Here is a 12331-nt window from a genome sequence, read left to right as displayed (position 1 = left end):
GGTTTCTGCTTCCCTAACTAATGCAGTCTCAGGTCCCGCGCAATTGGATTGGAGCAGAAGCTGTGCTCCACTCACCAGAAGTCTTAAGAACCTGTGGCGGGTGTTGTGGGTAGCTGGCGAGTGTCAGCAGACCCTGCGCCCCAGCTGCCCCGGTCGCTTTAGTAGTTCTTGTATCTTGTTAAATCACAGCTGATTCTTCAGCCCCAGTTAACCAGAACCACAGACTCTTCACAATCCAAAATAGCAATGGCCCTGAAAAGAGTTTTTAATTTTTCCCTCTGAAATTTCACAAGCCAGGCCTCCATCTTTTAGCTCAAAGTTCCAAAGTCCTTCCACAGTCCTCCCAAAAACATGGTCTGGTTGTCACAGGAATACCTATTCCTGGTACCAATTTGTCTTAGTCAGGGTTTCTATTCCTGTATAAAACATCATGACCAAGAAGCAAGTTGGGGAGGAAAGGGTTTATTCAGCTTACACTTACATACTGCTGTTTATCACCAAGGAAATCAGGACTGGAACTCAAGCAGGTCAGAAAGCAGGAGCTGAAGCAGAGGAAGAAATTATGTCATACACTAAATAACAAAAATACTATTCCTAGAAATGCCTTCACTTTCCCCGTTTGATGGCAGTACACTAGCAGTAATACTGCACTTCCGGAGCTCTGCCTCAGCTTGATCCGCCTTTGCTCTGCCACCTTTCCCTCCTCCTTGAACCACTCAGGGGAGGATTAACTTTTACCATTATTTCTTTTTGTCTGATTCAGGGTTTCACTAGGCAGCCCAGGCTAGCCTCAGACTTATAGCAATCTTCCTCCCCCTACCCCCACATTCTCCCAAAGGCTGGAGTTATAGCTGTGACCTCTGTGCCTCACATCCCAGTTCATTCTTAAGGCTTCATTTTGCTTTTACTTATGTGCATGTGTGTGCTTCTCTGTGTATACATGTGTGCATGTGCCCACAGAGGCCAGTAGAGCGTTGACCTGGAGTTACAGGTAGTTGTGAGCCACCTGACAGGGTGCTGGGAACCAAGTTCTGGTCCTGTGCAAGAACAGCAAGCATTCCTAACTGTTGACTCATCTCTCCAGCCATGTGACTTGAGTTTTTGCTTTAAAGGACGAAGTCTATGGCCTGTTTTATCTCATTTTTGCCTTTATGAAATTTTTCCAGTTCCCTTCTCTGCACATTGCCTTGGGAACCCCAAGAAACTCCCAGCTTCTGAGTACCATAAAGGACAAGGGATTTCTAAGAAGTGGGGATTTTGAGAAGGGAAGACCCTGAAAGAGGCGCCATCACTTGGGGTTTAACATGTTTAAACTATGACAAATCTCACTAGCTGTGGACCAGCAGTGAAATATGGTCAGGCTAAGCAACTTAGCACTAAACACCATTAGAGACATACTAGAAGGTCTGCAGTACCCTCACTCTGGGATGCTGTGAGAGGGGACTGGAAGGGGGCATAGTGATTAGGATGTAAAAAATTAAATAAATAAGAAAAAAATGAAGGTGTGTAGTCATGTATGAGCTAGTTTGTTGGCATGTAGGCAGATGTAGGTGAAATGTTTAAATAGGCCAGCGATGATCACTTTTCTGAGAATAATTAAATGTATCACTATTATGTGCATTGTGTTCATATGTATTTATGTGCACCATGCTCTTGTTGTACCATGGAGGCCAGAAGAGGGGCTTGCATCATCAAGGACTGGCGTTACAGTCCTTGCTATAAGCTGTCATGTGCATGGTGAGACATGAACTCTGGTCTTTTGGAAGGACAGCTGGTGCTCTTAATAGCTGTGCCATCTTTCTAGCCACTCTGAGATTAACACGGAAAAAGTATCTGTGAACTTCTTTGATGTGTGTCACCCCCCGACCTTTCTAACATTGTATTTTTGTCTTCTAGAACGTTCCTTGGTGTTTCTTTAGCCTTAGTACAGATATTCATAATACTTAGGATCCCTCTACTATTACTTTTTTCTCTACACAGATATCCCGTGATTGACAGTTTTCTCTCCTTTTGATCCCTGGGATATTGTCCTCTTCCTGAACTTCTCTTCTAAGTGTTTACATAGCTAGATACTTCTTATCCATCAGTTTCTATCTCATTCCGTGTTCTCAGAGTTATTTCCTTGACCAACTTACCTGAAAGAGTGCTCTTCCCACTCCTTCTTGTCTGGTATTTTAATGCTTTTATTTATTTACCTGCTGTTGTACAATCTTTCCTGTCAGAATGGACATTCCTAGAGCAAAGATGCTTGTCTTATTTTATTTGCCATTGCCTACCAAAGCAATGGACAGTATTCTGAAAGACATAGAGTTACATTTCACCTTGAATGTGATTTCATTTGATGGTTTCCCCATGGGCTGTTTATTTGGCTATCACAGTTTTCTTGAGGTGACTTTGTACACTAGTGTGTTCACATATTTACTTTCCTTCGTAATTGAAGCTGGTATATAGATTTACAAGCATACCATTAATAATAACTTGCAATAATATTAGGGATTACTTTTAGGTTCTTCCTATTTTTAAAAAGTCTGAACCATCTAATCCTGCAATGATATTATCTACCAAGGCAAATAGCTCAAGCATGTTACCAAACAGGCAATTTCATAACAAGAGAAAGGTAATTTTCAAAGATTAATTCAAGAGGTTTGGGGAATGGAATTGGGAACGCTTAGTGATGGGAATGATAATGGTGTTCTGGCAATTCTATGAGAGTGGATGCTAAAGAGTAATTACAAATAGGTGTGTGTATGACACTATTCCTGGGGAGATGTGAACGAACATCTACTCATCACAGATAGGAGCCTGTAACAAACCAACAATACCACTAATGTCTAACATATTCAACCACTGAATTTTGAGGATTATTTAAGGAAGTGTGGATGAGGGGTTACTTATAGGAATGTGGTAATTCAAAGGCACCTCCATTATCGAAAGCTTATCTCAGTCTGAGTGATGAGTTATGAGAGCTGGAACTCAACATCTCTCCATATGATATGCAGGCATCTGAATAGGTCAGAGAGTCTCCTTTCCACAGCAGTCATTAACGAGAGGAAGGAACCTTGTGAATGTTAAGTCTCCCTATGTTTTAGGGACTTACTGAGACTTGTGAGTTGTATATTTTCTGGGTCTTAAGGGATCTCTCTTCAGCACATCCCCAGTCCTAAAAAGCTTTCCTTTAGGATACCATGTTTCAACTCAGAGGAAACTGCTATATAACAGTAGGGGAGAGAAAAGGGTGAACATGAATCACAGAACTTCTGAAGGCCATGAGAAATGTGAATCTCAGAAATGCAGTCGGTGTTACAGTAATCAAACAAGTGAGAAGTCCTCTGCTTGTTTCAGATGGTGCAATACAAACAGAGAAGAAGGACCTGAGGCCAGTCATACTGTTTGGATTCTGCTTTCTCTTGTCAGGAAAACAGTTATTAAACTGGAAAAAATTTAGCAGGGAGTTGAAAACCGAGGAACACAAAAGGTCATTCTGTGGTTTTCAGTGTGCTATCTTAGGCTGTGTGTGGTAGTGGATGTTTTGGGGCAACTACTTTAAAATCATGGAGAAATAAAAAGACTCCAAAAGACCAAATAGGAGAAAATGATGTCTTGATTAACAATACAGGGTAGTGTTCCAAGTATGTGACTGGCTATGAATACAGAAGGGAGATTGATATAGCCACCTAATATTCACCCTCAAAGAATTTTGTCCCAGTGACTCACGCAGTCACCTAGAAAGCAGTATTTATAAGTTTTCTGAAAGGATTCTGTTTAATGATACTATTCTTGGGGAAACTTGAACAGATAGGAAATTCAACCACTGAATTTTGGGGGATTACTTAAGGCAGTGTGAATGAGGAGTTACTTAATAGGAACATAATAACTCAAAGGAACCTCCATTACTGAAAGCTTATCTCAGCTTGCCTTAGAGATTTTTTTTTTTTAAACTTTGCATTATATAAAGACACATAGGTTTGCTTATCACATTTGTGGATGATAAAGCCTTGGAAAGAGATAATATGATAAGGGGAATCGTCGTTTAAACTAATTTCATGAATTTGAAAGTGTAGGTAGAACTCAATAGGGTAATATTTCAGGAGGATAAAAGTAACCATTTGGATTAGCAAAGGAACACCTCCCAGAGTCCTGTTTGATGCAAACACCTGGGACACTGGCTTCTACCTAGGAGATCTAGCCTTGTTCTGTAGTGAGTCAACTTGGTTAAAGCTGGCAATGATATTTCTGCTAATCTGATGATATCTGCAATACAGTGTTCTTTTAGAAGGGGCACTGGGAGAGAGAATAAAGTGACAAGGAGTAATTGTGTACACCTGGCACATCAGAGCATGAGACAAGACTTAGAAGAATATGAAAACTCTTTCTGAATTAATGAAAGGCCACCACATCATAGGGGGAGAAGTAGATATGACCTTAGAGCAGTAGCTTATGTATCATAAGCTATTAAATTATTAATGTAATATTTTGCCAAGTAGCTGGGTTTTGAGAGGTGGTAAGTTGCACATTAATATAAACATTATACAACACATATTTCCCAGACAAGTCCCATTATAATTACGTATGACTCTTGTTATATGTTAATTCTGTTTTTGCTTTTTTCATATTTTTAGTACATCATTGTCTTATTATATTATGTAGGGTTTGTCACATTTACGTAGACTCCATCTTTACAGCAAATGTGGGAGGTGTTAGACCTGAGCAGTGGAGCTGGGAGAAGCAGACGTGGAAGCCAGTGCAGGCCTCTGTCTGCCTGCATAGCCTGACACACTGCTCTAAAACCTGGGTCCCAGCTTTCAGGATCCAACTTCAATTAAAAAAAATATCAGGATGGCTTATTGACAAGCACTCATAATATCAATCAAGGGGTCTTGAACAGTTTCAAAAAGGAGTTAGATAGGGACTAACCGGAAACAGACAAACAGTGAAGACCAGTGTGTCTCAGTAACAGTCAATATCTCTGGTGGTCAGAATGTCCTTAAACATGCCTAAAGAAAGAGAAGAGTTGACTTAGGTATAATACAAACTGTCTTAGCTTCATTTTTATTGCTGCAATAAAACACCCCAACAAAGACCACCATGCAACCCAGCATAGTGTGGTGGAGGAAGATAGACAGAAACCAGGCAAGTGCCAAGTAACATGGGTAGAGAAAGATGCCCACAGACCTGCCTCCCCCCTCTTCATGGCAAGGGCAGGCCATAGACACACAGATCCCAGTCTACCACTGTGTAATTCAGTGTGGGGTATGCACAAGGGCAGATGTTCACAGATACCTCTGCTGCCATGCTACATGGGTGGGCTGTATACACTTAGAGTCCTGTAAACACATAGACCTGCTAGCCCCTACTCCATACAGTGTGGACAGAGAAGACCAACCAGACAGATGCCTGTGCTGCTACTAATGGCCATGTCTGGGTCCACGGCTGTGCAGCAGCAGGGTTCAGTGTAGATGTTTGTAGAGAGAACATCTTATGTCTTGTAACATATTGTCAATTCAAAAACAATTTCCACTGTACTGGCTGGTTCTGTGTGTCAACTTAATACAAGCTGGAGTTATCACAGAGAAAGGAGCTTCAGGTGAGGAAATGCCTTCATGAGATCTAGCTATAAGGTATTTTCTCAATTAGTGATCAAGAGAGAAGGTCCATTGTGGGTGATTCCATCCCTGGGCTGGTAGTCTTGGGTTCTATAAGAAAGCAAGCTGAGCAAGGCAGAGGAAGCAAGCCAGTAAGTAACATCCCTCCATGACCTCTGCATCAATTTCTGCTTCCTGACCTGCTTGAGTTCCAGTCCTGACTTCCTTTGGTGACGAACAGCAATGTGGAAATGTAAGGTGAATAAACCCTTGCCTCCCCAACTTACTTCTTGGCCATGATGTTTTATGCAGGAATAGAAACCCTGACTAAGACATCCACTATTGTAGGGAAGTCAAGGCAGGAACTTCAAACACTGATTTACATCTCATCACATACTCAAGAGCATAGGGAAATGAATGTATGTATGTTTACTTCCTTGCTTACTTGTGTCCAGTTCTATTCTTCAGGACTCCTTGCTTAGGAAACAGTGTTGCCCACAGTGGGCTGAATCTTCCCTTATCAATTAACTTCCTTTAAACACCCTCTTACCCTCTCCCTATATAGACATAGCTTCAGGCCAACTCATTGTGAGCAATTGCTCATTAAGACTCTATTCCCAGGAGATTCTAGGTTGTGCCAAGTTGGCAACCAAAGTCCTTATCTTTTCTTTGGTCAAACCGACATTTAAAAAATAAAACCCTAGTGCTTGGTACCAAACCCAAACTCTATTCCTGGTAGGTAAGTACTTTACCAATGGACCCACATGCATAAAACAAAACTGTTATTAGCTTTAAAAAGTAGTTTATCTCCAATACTGTTGCCGTGGTCAATAGGTACTTGCTGACAGGAACCTAGTGTGGCAGTTCCTGGAAAGATCAAGCCAGCAACTGACCAGTGCAGATGTGGATGCTTGGAGCCAACCATCAGACTGAGCTCAGGGAACCTAGCAGTGGAGCTGGTGGAAGTTCTGGAGGAGTGGAGAGGGATTGCAATCCCATTGGAAGAACAACACAGGCTGGCCTGACTACCCAGTTCTCTCAGAGATTAGACCACCAACCAAGGAGTGTACCTGGAGGGATCCATGGCCCCAGATACATATGTAGCAGAGGATGGCCTTGCCTGACAGCAATGAGAGGGAAGGCCCTTGGTCCCCGGAAGGTTTGATGCCCTAGTATAGGGGGATGCTGGAGAGGTGGGGCAGGAGAGTGTGGGTGGGTGGGTGGGGGAACACTCTCATTCAGGCAAAGGGGAGTGGGCAGGGCAAATGTGAGATAGGGGAGTGGGCAGGGCAAATGTGAGATAGGAGAGTTGGTGGAGGGATAACCGGGGAGTGGGATATCATTTGAGATGTAAATGAATGGAATGATTAATAAAAAAGTGGTTAATCTGTGAATGATTGCATCTTGAAGTATATGAGTTCTCTATAAAAATGGAACCGAGACATTGCTAGTTGTCTATGTTTGCAAACAATCAGACTCATTTGGTCAACTTGCAATATGTTAATATTCACCAGTAATATTGCGTTTGACCTTTGCTGTCTAATTCCCCTATCTTCTATCTGTGCAGCCTCAAGCAAACTACTTAAATCTTCAAGGTGTAGCTTTCCCACATGCAACGTGGAACAGTCCTATCTCTAGGACAGCGATACTGTGAGAATTCAATGAGATGATCTTTATAACATCCCTGGAGCAGGTGACTGGTCCATACATATTCATGTTGCTCTTGCTTATTCTTCCTAAACCAAGATGGAGAAAGTAAGGAAAACTACTTCCTGCTATTCCTCTTTATGCGAGGATGGAGATGGGTGGTGAGGCAAGATATGCTCTTTATTTAATGCTTATTAAACAATTAAGACTTGTTTCTTAGGTATATGCAGAGTATATAGGAGTTTCCTCCTGTGTGCTCTAAGGAAGCAGGCTGAGCAAGCCATAAGGAACTGGTCAGTCAGCGCACTCCTCTCTGGGCTCTCCATTAGTTCTTTCCTACGGGTTCCTGCCTTAAGTTCCTGTCCTGACTTCCTTGGATGATGGACTGAAAGCTAAGGTGAAGCAATATCTTTCCTATCCAAGTCACTTTCGCTTATGATGATTAATCACAGCAATAGAAAGCCTAACTAGGAAGCTGGGGCTTGTGCAGTCATTGGGAGAAGCCACAGCACTAAGTACACACAATTGTTAATTATTTTTGAACCACAGGGGAGTGGATTCCCTACTATAGGTTTCCTTGGCAACGTACCTTTCCAGAGTTTGTTGATATTGTTGATGACTTCACTTATTGATTATAAAAGGCCACTTGTTATAATGACTTAAATTGATATAAAGGAAAAGAGCTGAAGACAGACCGGTGCTACTTGAGTTGGTAAAGATCACCCGGAAAATCAAATTCTGGAGCCTCAGCCAGCCAATCTTTCTGTAAAGTTCAGCAGTCTAATCATAAATGGAGCTGTGAAAGACAGAGCTACCCTGAGTGTGATTAGTAAAAACAGGGCAAGAACCATCCTGAAATGTCAGGCATTAGTGATGAACTTAAATTGCTTTTCCATAATAAAGTTATACTTCCGATGTGACATTTGCAAATGTGTGTCTCGCCTGGGATGATTGCTTCAATCTCTTCCTCTGAACTGTGATTTTGCTAATAGCAGAGACTGATATTTGGGATAGCCGTGTCGCTGAGCCTCTGCTGCGCTCTACATATTTAGTGTGTTTTAGTGGAAGCACGAGTCTTCTCTCTCCCTTTGCCAGGGCTCACTGCTCAAGCTCTTGAGCCGTCTTGAGGCTAACAGCACTCAGCACATGGAACAGTGAAATATGCTCCTCCCAGGAACATCAACAGTTTAATTATGTCAACAGTTCCTAATGAAGCCTTTGCCACGTGGTGTAGACTTCTTTGCTGTCTCACATAGAATTTGCAGGACACAATCTGAACAGCCTTTAAGAGGAGAGCAGCCTCGTTATGTGTAGGTGAATGGGATGGCCGTAGGCTTAGGTTAGCACAGGCTGCTTGCCTGCAGAGTGACCGTTCTCAGCTTGCCTTTGACTGACTGCTTCTTTTGCTGCCACAGTCACACCATCTATTTTTGCTTGGCAGTCTTCTTATCTTTTAATTTCTAATTATCTGTGGCTCAGTATAAAAGATGAATGAACCATTTGGGATGGTATATAAAAAAAATGGGAAATTAAGCATGAAATGAAGGCACATGAGTCTGTGTCAAAAGCAGGATACACAGTCTTAATGCTCAGAATAAAAAACAAATCATTTATTATTATTATTATCATCANATGAGTATCTTAGTCAGGGTTTCTATTCCTGCACAAACATCACGACCAAGAAGCAAGTTGGGGAGGAAAGGGTTTATTCAGCTTACACTTCCATACTGCTGTTTATCACCAAGGAAGTCAGGACTGGAACTCAAGCAGATCAGGAAGCAGGAGCTGATGCAGAGGCCATGGAGGGATGTTCTTTACTGGCTTGCTCAGCCTGTTCTCTTATAGAACCAAGACTACCAGCCCAGAGATCGTCCCACCCACAAGGGGCCTTTCCCCCTTGATCACTAATTGAGAAAATGCCTTACAGTTGGATCTCATGGAGGCATTTCCTCACCTGAAGCTCCTTTCTCTGTGATCACTCCAGCTGTGTCAAGTTGACACAAAACCAGCCAGTACATATGAGTTTCTACATGTGCACCACATTTTGAAGAAGGTCAGAAGAGGGCACTGGATCCCCTGAAAGTGAAGTTACAGGCAGTTTTGAGCTGCTATGTAAGTGTTGGCAATCAGACCCCAGAGAACACAAACCCAGGCACACACACTTTGGTCTACAGTGGTGTTCTGCCTGCAAGGCATTCTAGGGCAATGGTGGCACAAAGCTTACTGAAGTAACCAACCAAGGTGTGATTTGGCCTCCTCCACAAGATGAAACCCATACCCAGCAGTGTTTCAGTGACCAAGAACATGGGTCTAGCTAGTTCAGGGACCTAGGGTAAAAGCAAATAACATGGTCTTAAAAATGTAGTAATAAAATGACTCCTAATGGTATTCTGTTATATTCATATATATGCTATATTCATATATATATACTCATAGGTGAGTGCCTTGCTCAGCCATTATCACAGATGATCCTGCTGCAGATGGGATACAGAGACCTACAGCCAGACATCCAGCAGAGAGTGAGAGACTGAGAGACTATGGAACATCCTATCTGTGGGATGATTTCATCAAATCTTTCCCCTTGGGGCTTAGGATCCCTCAAAGAAGAGGAGGCAGAAAGAGTGTAAAAGCCAAAGGATATGAGGATCCCAAGAAAACAAGGTCCCCCAAATCAGCATAATTAAAGTTCATATGAACATACAGAGACTAAAGCAGCAAGCATAGGGTCTGCATGGGTCTGCATGAGTCTGCATGGGTCTGCACGGGTCTGCACCTGTCCTCTGGGTGCAGATCCCGGTGCCCAGATTAGTGCTTTTATGCTATTCTTGAGGGTATGAACAGGTAGGTTTCTGTTTCTTCTGCCTTATCTTGGGGCTCTTTTCTTCTGTTTTTGTCTAATTCTGATGTTATTAAATTTTACTTTATTGCATTTACTTCATTATCACTTAGAAGCCTTTTAGTTTCCAAATTAGAAATAGGAAATAGATCTGGATAGGAGGGGAGGAATGTATGGAAAAAACAGGGAGAGTAGAGGGGGGGGGGAACTATCAGGATATATTGTGTGAGAAAAAAAATCTTTTTTCAGTAAAAGGCAAAACAGAATCTCTATCTATCTATCTATCTATCTATCTATCAATCAATCAACTATTTGTCTATCTATCATTGATCTACCTATCATCTATCTATTATCTATCCAGCTATCCATCTGTCTATCTGTCTATCTATCTATCTATCTGTATGCACATCTCTTTCGAGCTGCAATTCAATTCTTTTTTGTGAATCCTTGATGTGTTAGTTTCCTGTAGTTGCATTGATCAATCACTAATGGCAAATTATCACAAACTTTGTGGCTTAAAACAACAAAAGTTGATAAATTATTATTCTGCCCATTTGAAGACAAGTACATCGAGTTTCTGGATTCTTGGTGGGTACTGTCAGGGCTGCATTTCTTTCTCTACCTTTCCTGCATGCAGAATTTGTCGAATCCTTTGGCCACTGACCACCTTCCTTGCTGGTGATCACTGGTTGGGTTTTTCTCACATTGAATCATGTGTAAGGAATATTCGGGCCTTCTTCCACTTTTAAATGCTCTGTGGTTACATCGGTTTCACTAGTCAATCAGGGTAAGCGTCTCTCTTAGGGTCAGCTGACAGTGAGTTTATTTTAAGTTTACCATATAACATGACAGGCAGATTCTGAGAATTTGTGTGTGGACATATTCAGGGAGCAATGACTCTATCATCACAATCACTATGCAGAACATAAAGAACTGTGGTCCATGGAGGATAAACAATAGTAATTGTTTATGGCAGAGAGGATTAGAAAGCAGTGGCATGGGGGTGTGTGCAGTTAGAATGGGCTTCCTTGTAATGAAGCTCAGTCCAACAAAAGCAACAAATTACTACTACTGGGCATGCATTCCTCATGGACACAGTGCTAACTATCACAAATCCTATAAGAATACCCAATGGAAAGCCAACATTTTTAGATTGAGTGTCAGAGTTCCCTTATGAAATTCTTAGGCATTCGGGAAGAGGCTGGCCTGGACAGAGCATATATATTTATTCACCTTTTCAATATCTGGCTTTTCCTATATATGTCTTGTTGTTTTGGAAATTCTATTCTTTCAGATCAGAGCTCTCTTCTTCTCTGTGGTCATAGTAAGGAAGAAGAAAGGGTTACAGTTGACAGTCGGCAGGTCAGAAACCCCCTTTGTGTGTTATCAAAGTTGTGAAAATTTCCTTTGAAATTGTCAGTAGAATTTGCAACAGACTGATGAATGATACTGTAGACTCTTTAATTAAAAAAAAAGATTTCATTATGGTTTTATTTCTTTCTTCCTCTCCCCTCCCTCTTTCCCTCCCCCCCCATGTGTGTGTGTGTGTGTGTGTGTGTGTGTTGTATCTGGGTACCTGTAAAGGCCAGAAGAGGCTGTTGGGCTTCCTGGATCTGGAGTTCCAGGCAAACTCCAGCCAACCAGGGTGCTGAGGATGGAATTCGGAGTCTCTGGAAGAGCAGCAGGTGCTCATTTCCCTGTGCAGCTGCCCAGACACTTGAAAGCTGGTACTGTGCAGTATAAACAGGCAGGATGGAAAGTATTGGTGCAAGGAGCTCCATGGGCATCTTCTATGCACTGCCCTCCTGCACTTCAGCACAGTCCATTGTTAGATTCGTTCCTGAAAGTGACAAACAGAGGGTACCATCTCCAATTCCCTCCTCAGTGTAAAGAAAAAAAAATCTGTCATTAACTCAACACACAGCTGTCAAATACTCGCCATATGCCAGGACTGTCTCACAATAGCACTTTTACCATGGGCTCCACTGATGCAGGAGTCCAGAGAGGATGTGATCAGCTGGAAAGCAGGGAGGGTTTTTAATTTTGTAGTGAGAGCACAGTTTATTTAATGTGATATTAAAAATATAGAACATACTCCGTGGGCTGGAAGAGGGCTCGAGCTGATAGGTGGCTCAGGAGCCCACATTCTGTATTTTAAAATGTATTTCTCAATCCATGTTTATTGCTCTAAATGAGGCCTTACCTATTTAAGATGTTTTATTGGAGCTAGAGAAAGTACCCAAGGAGCTAAAGGGAACTGCAACCC

Source organism: Mus caroli, chromosome 3 (assembly GCF_900094665.2).
Source record: "Mus caroli chromosome 3, CAROLI_EIJ_v1.1, whole genome shotgun sequence".
In the NCBI taxonomy this organism is placed as follows: domain Eukaryota; kingdom Metazoa; phylum Chordata; class Mammalia; order Rodentia; family Muridae; genus Mus; species Mus caroli.
Note: the sequence above shows the minus strand (reverse complement) of the source record.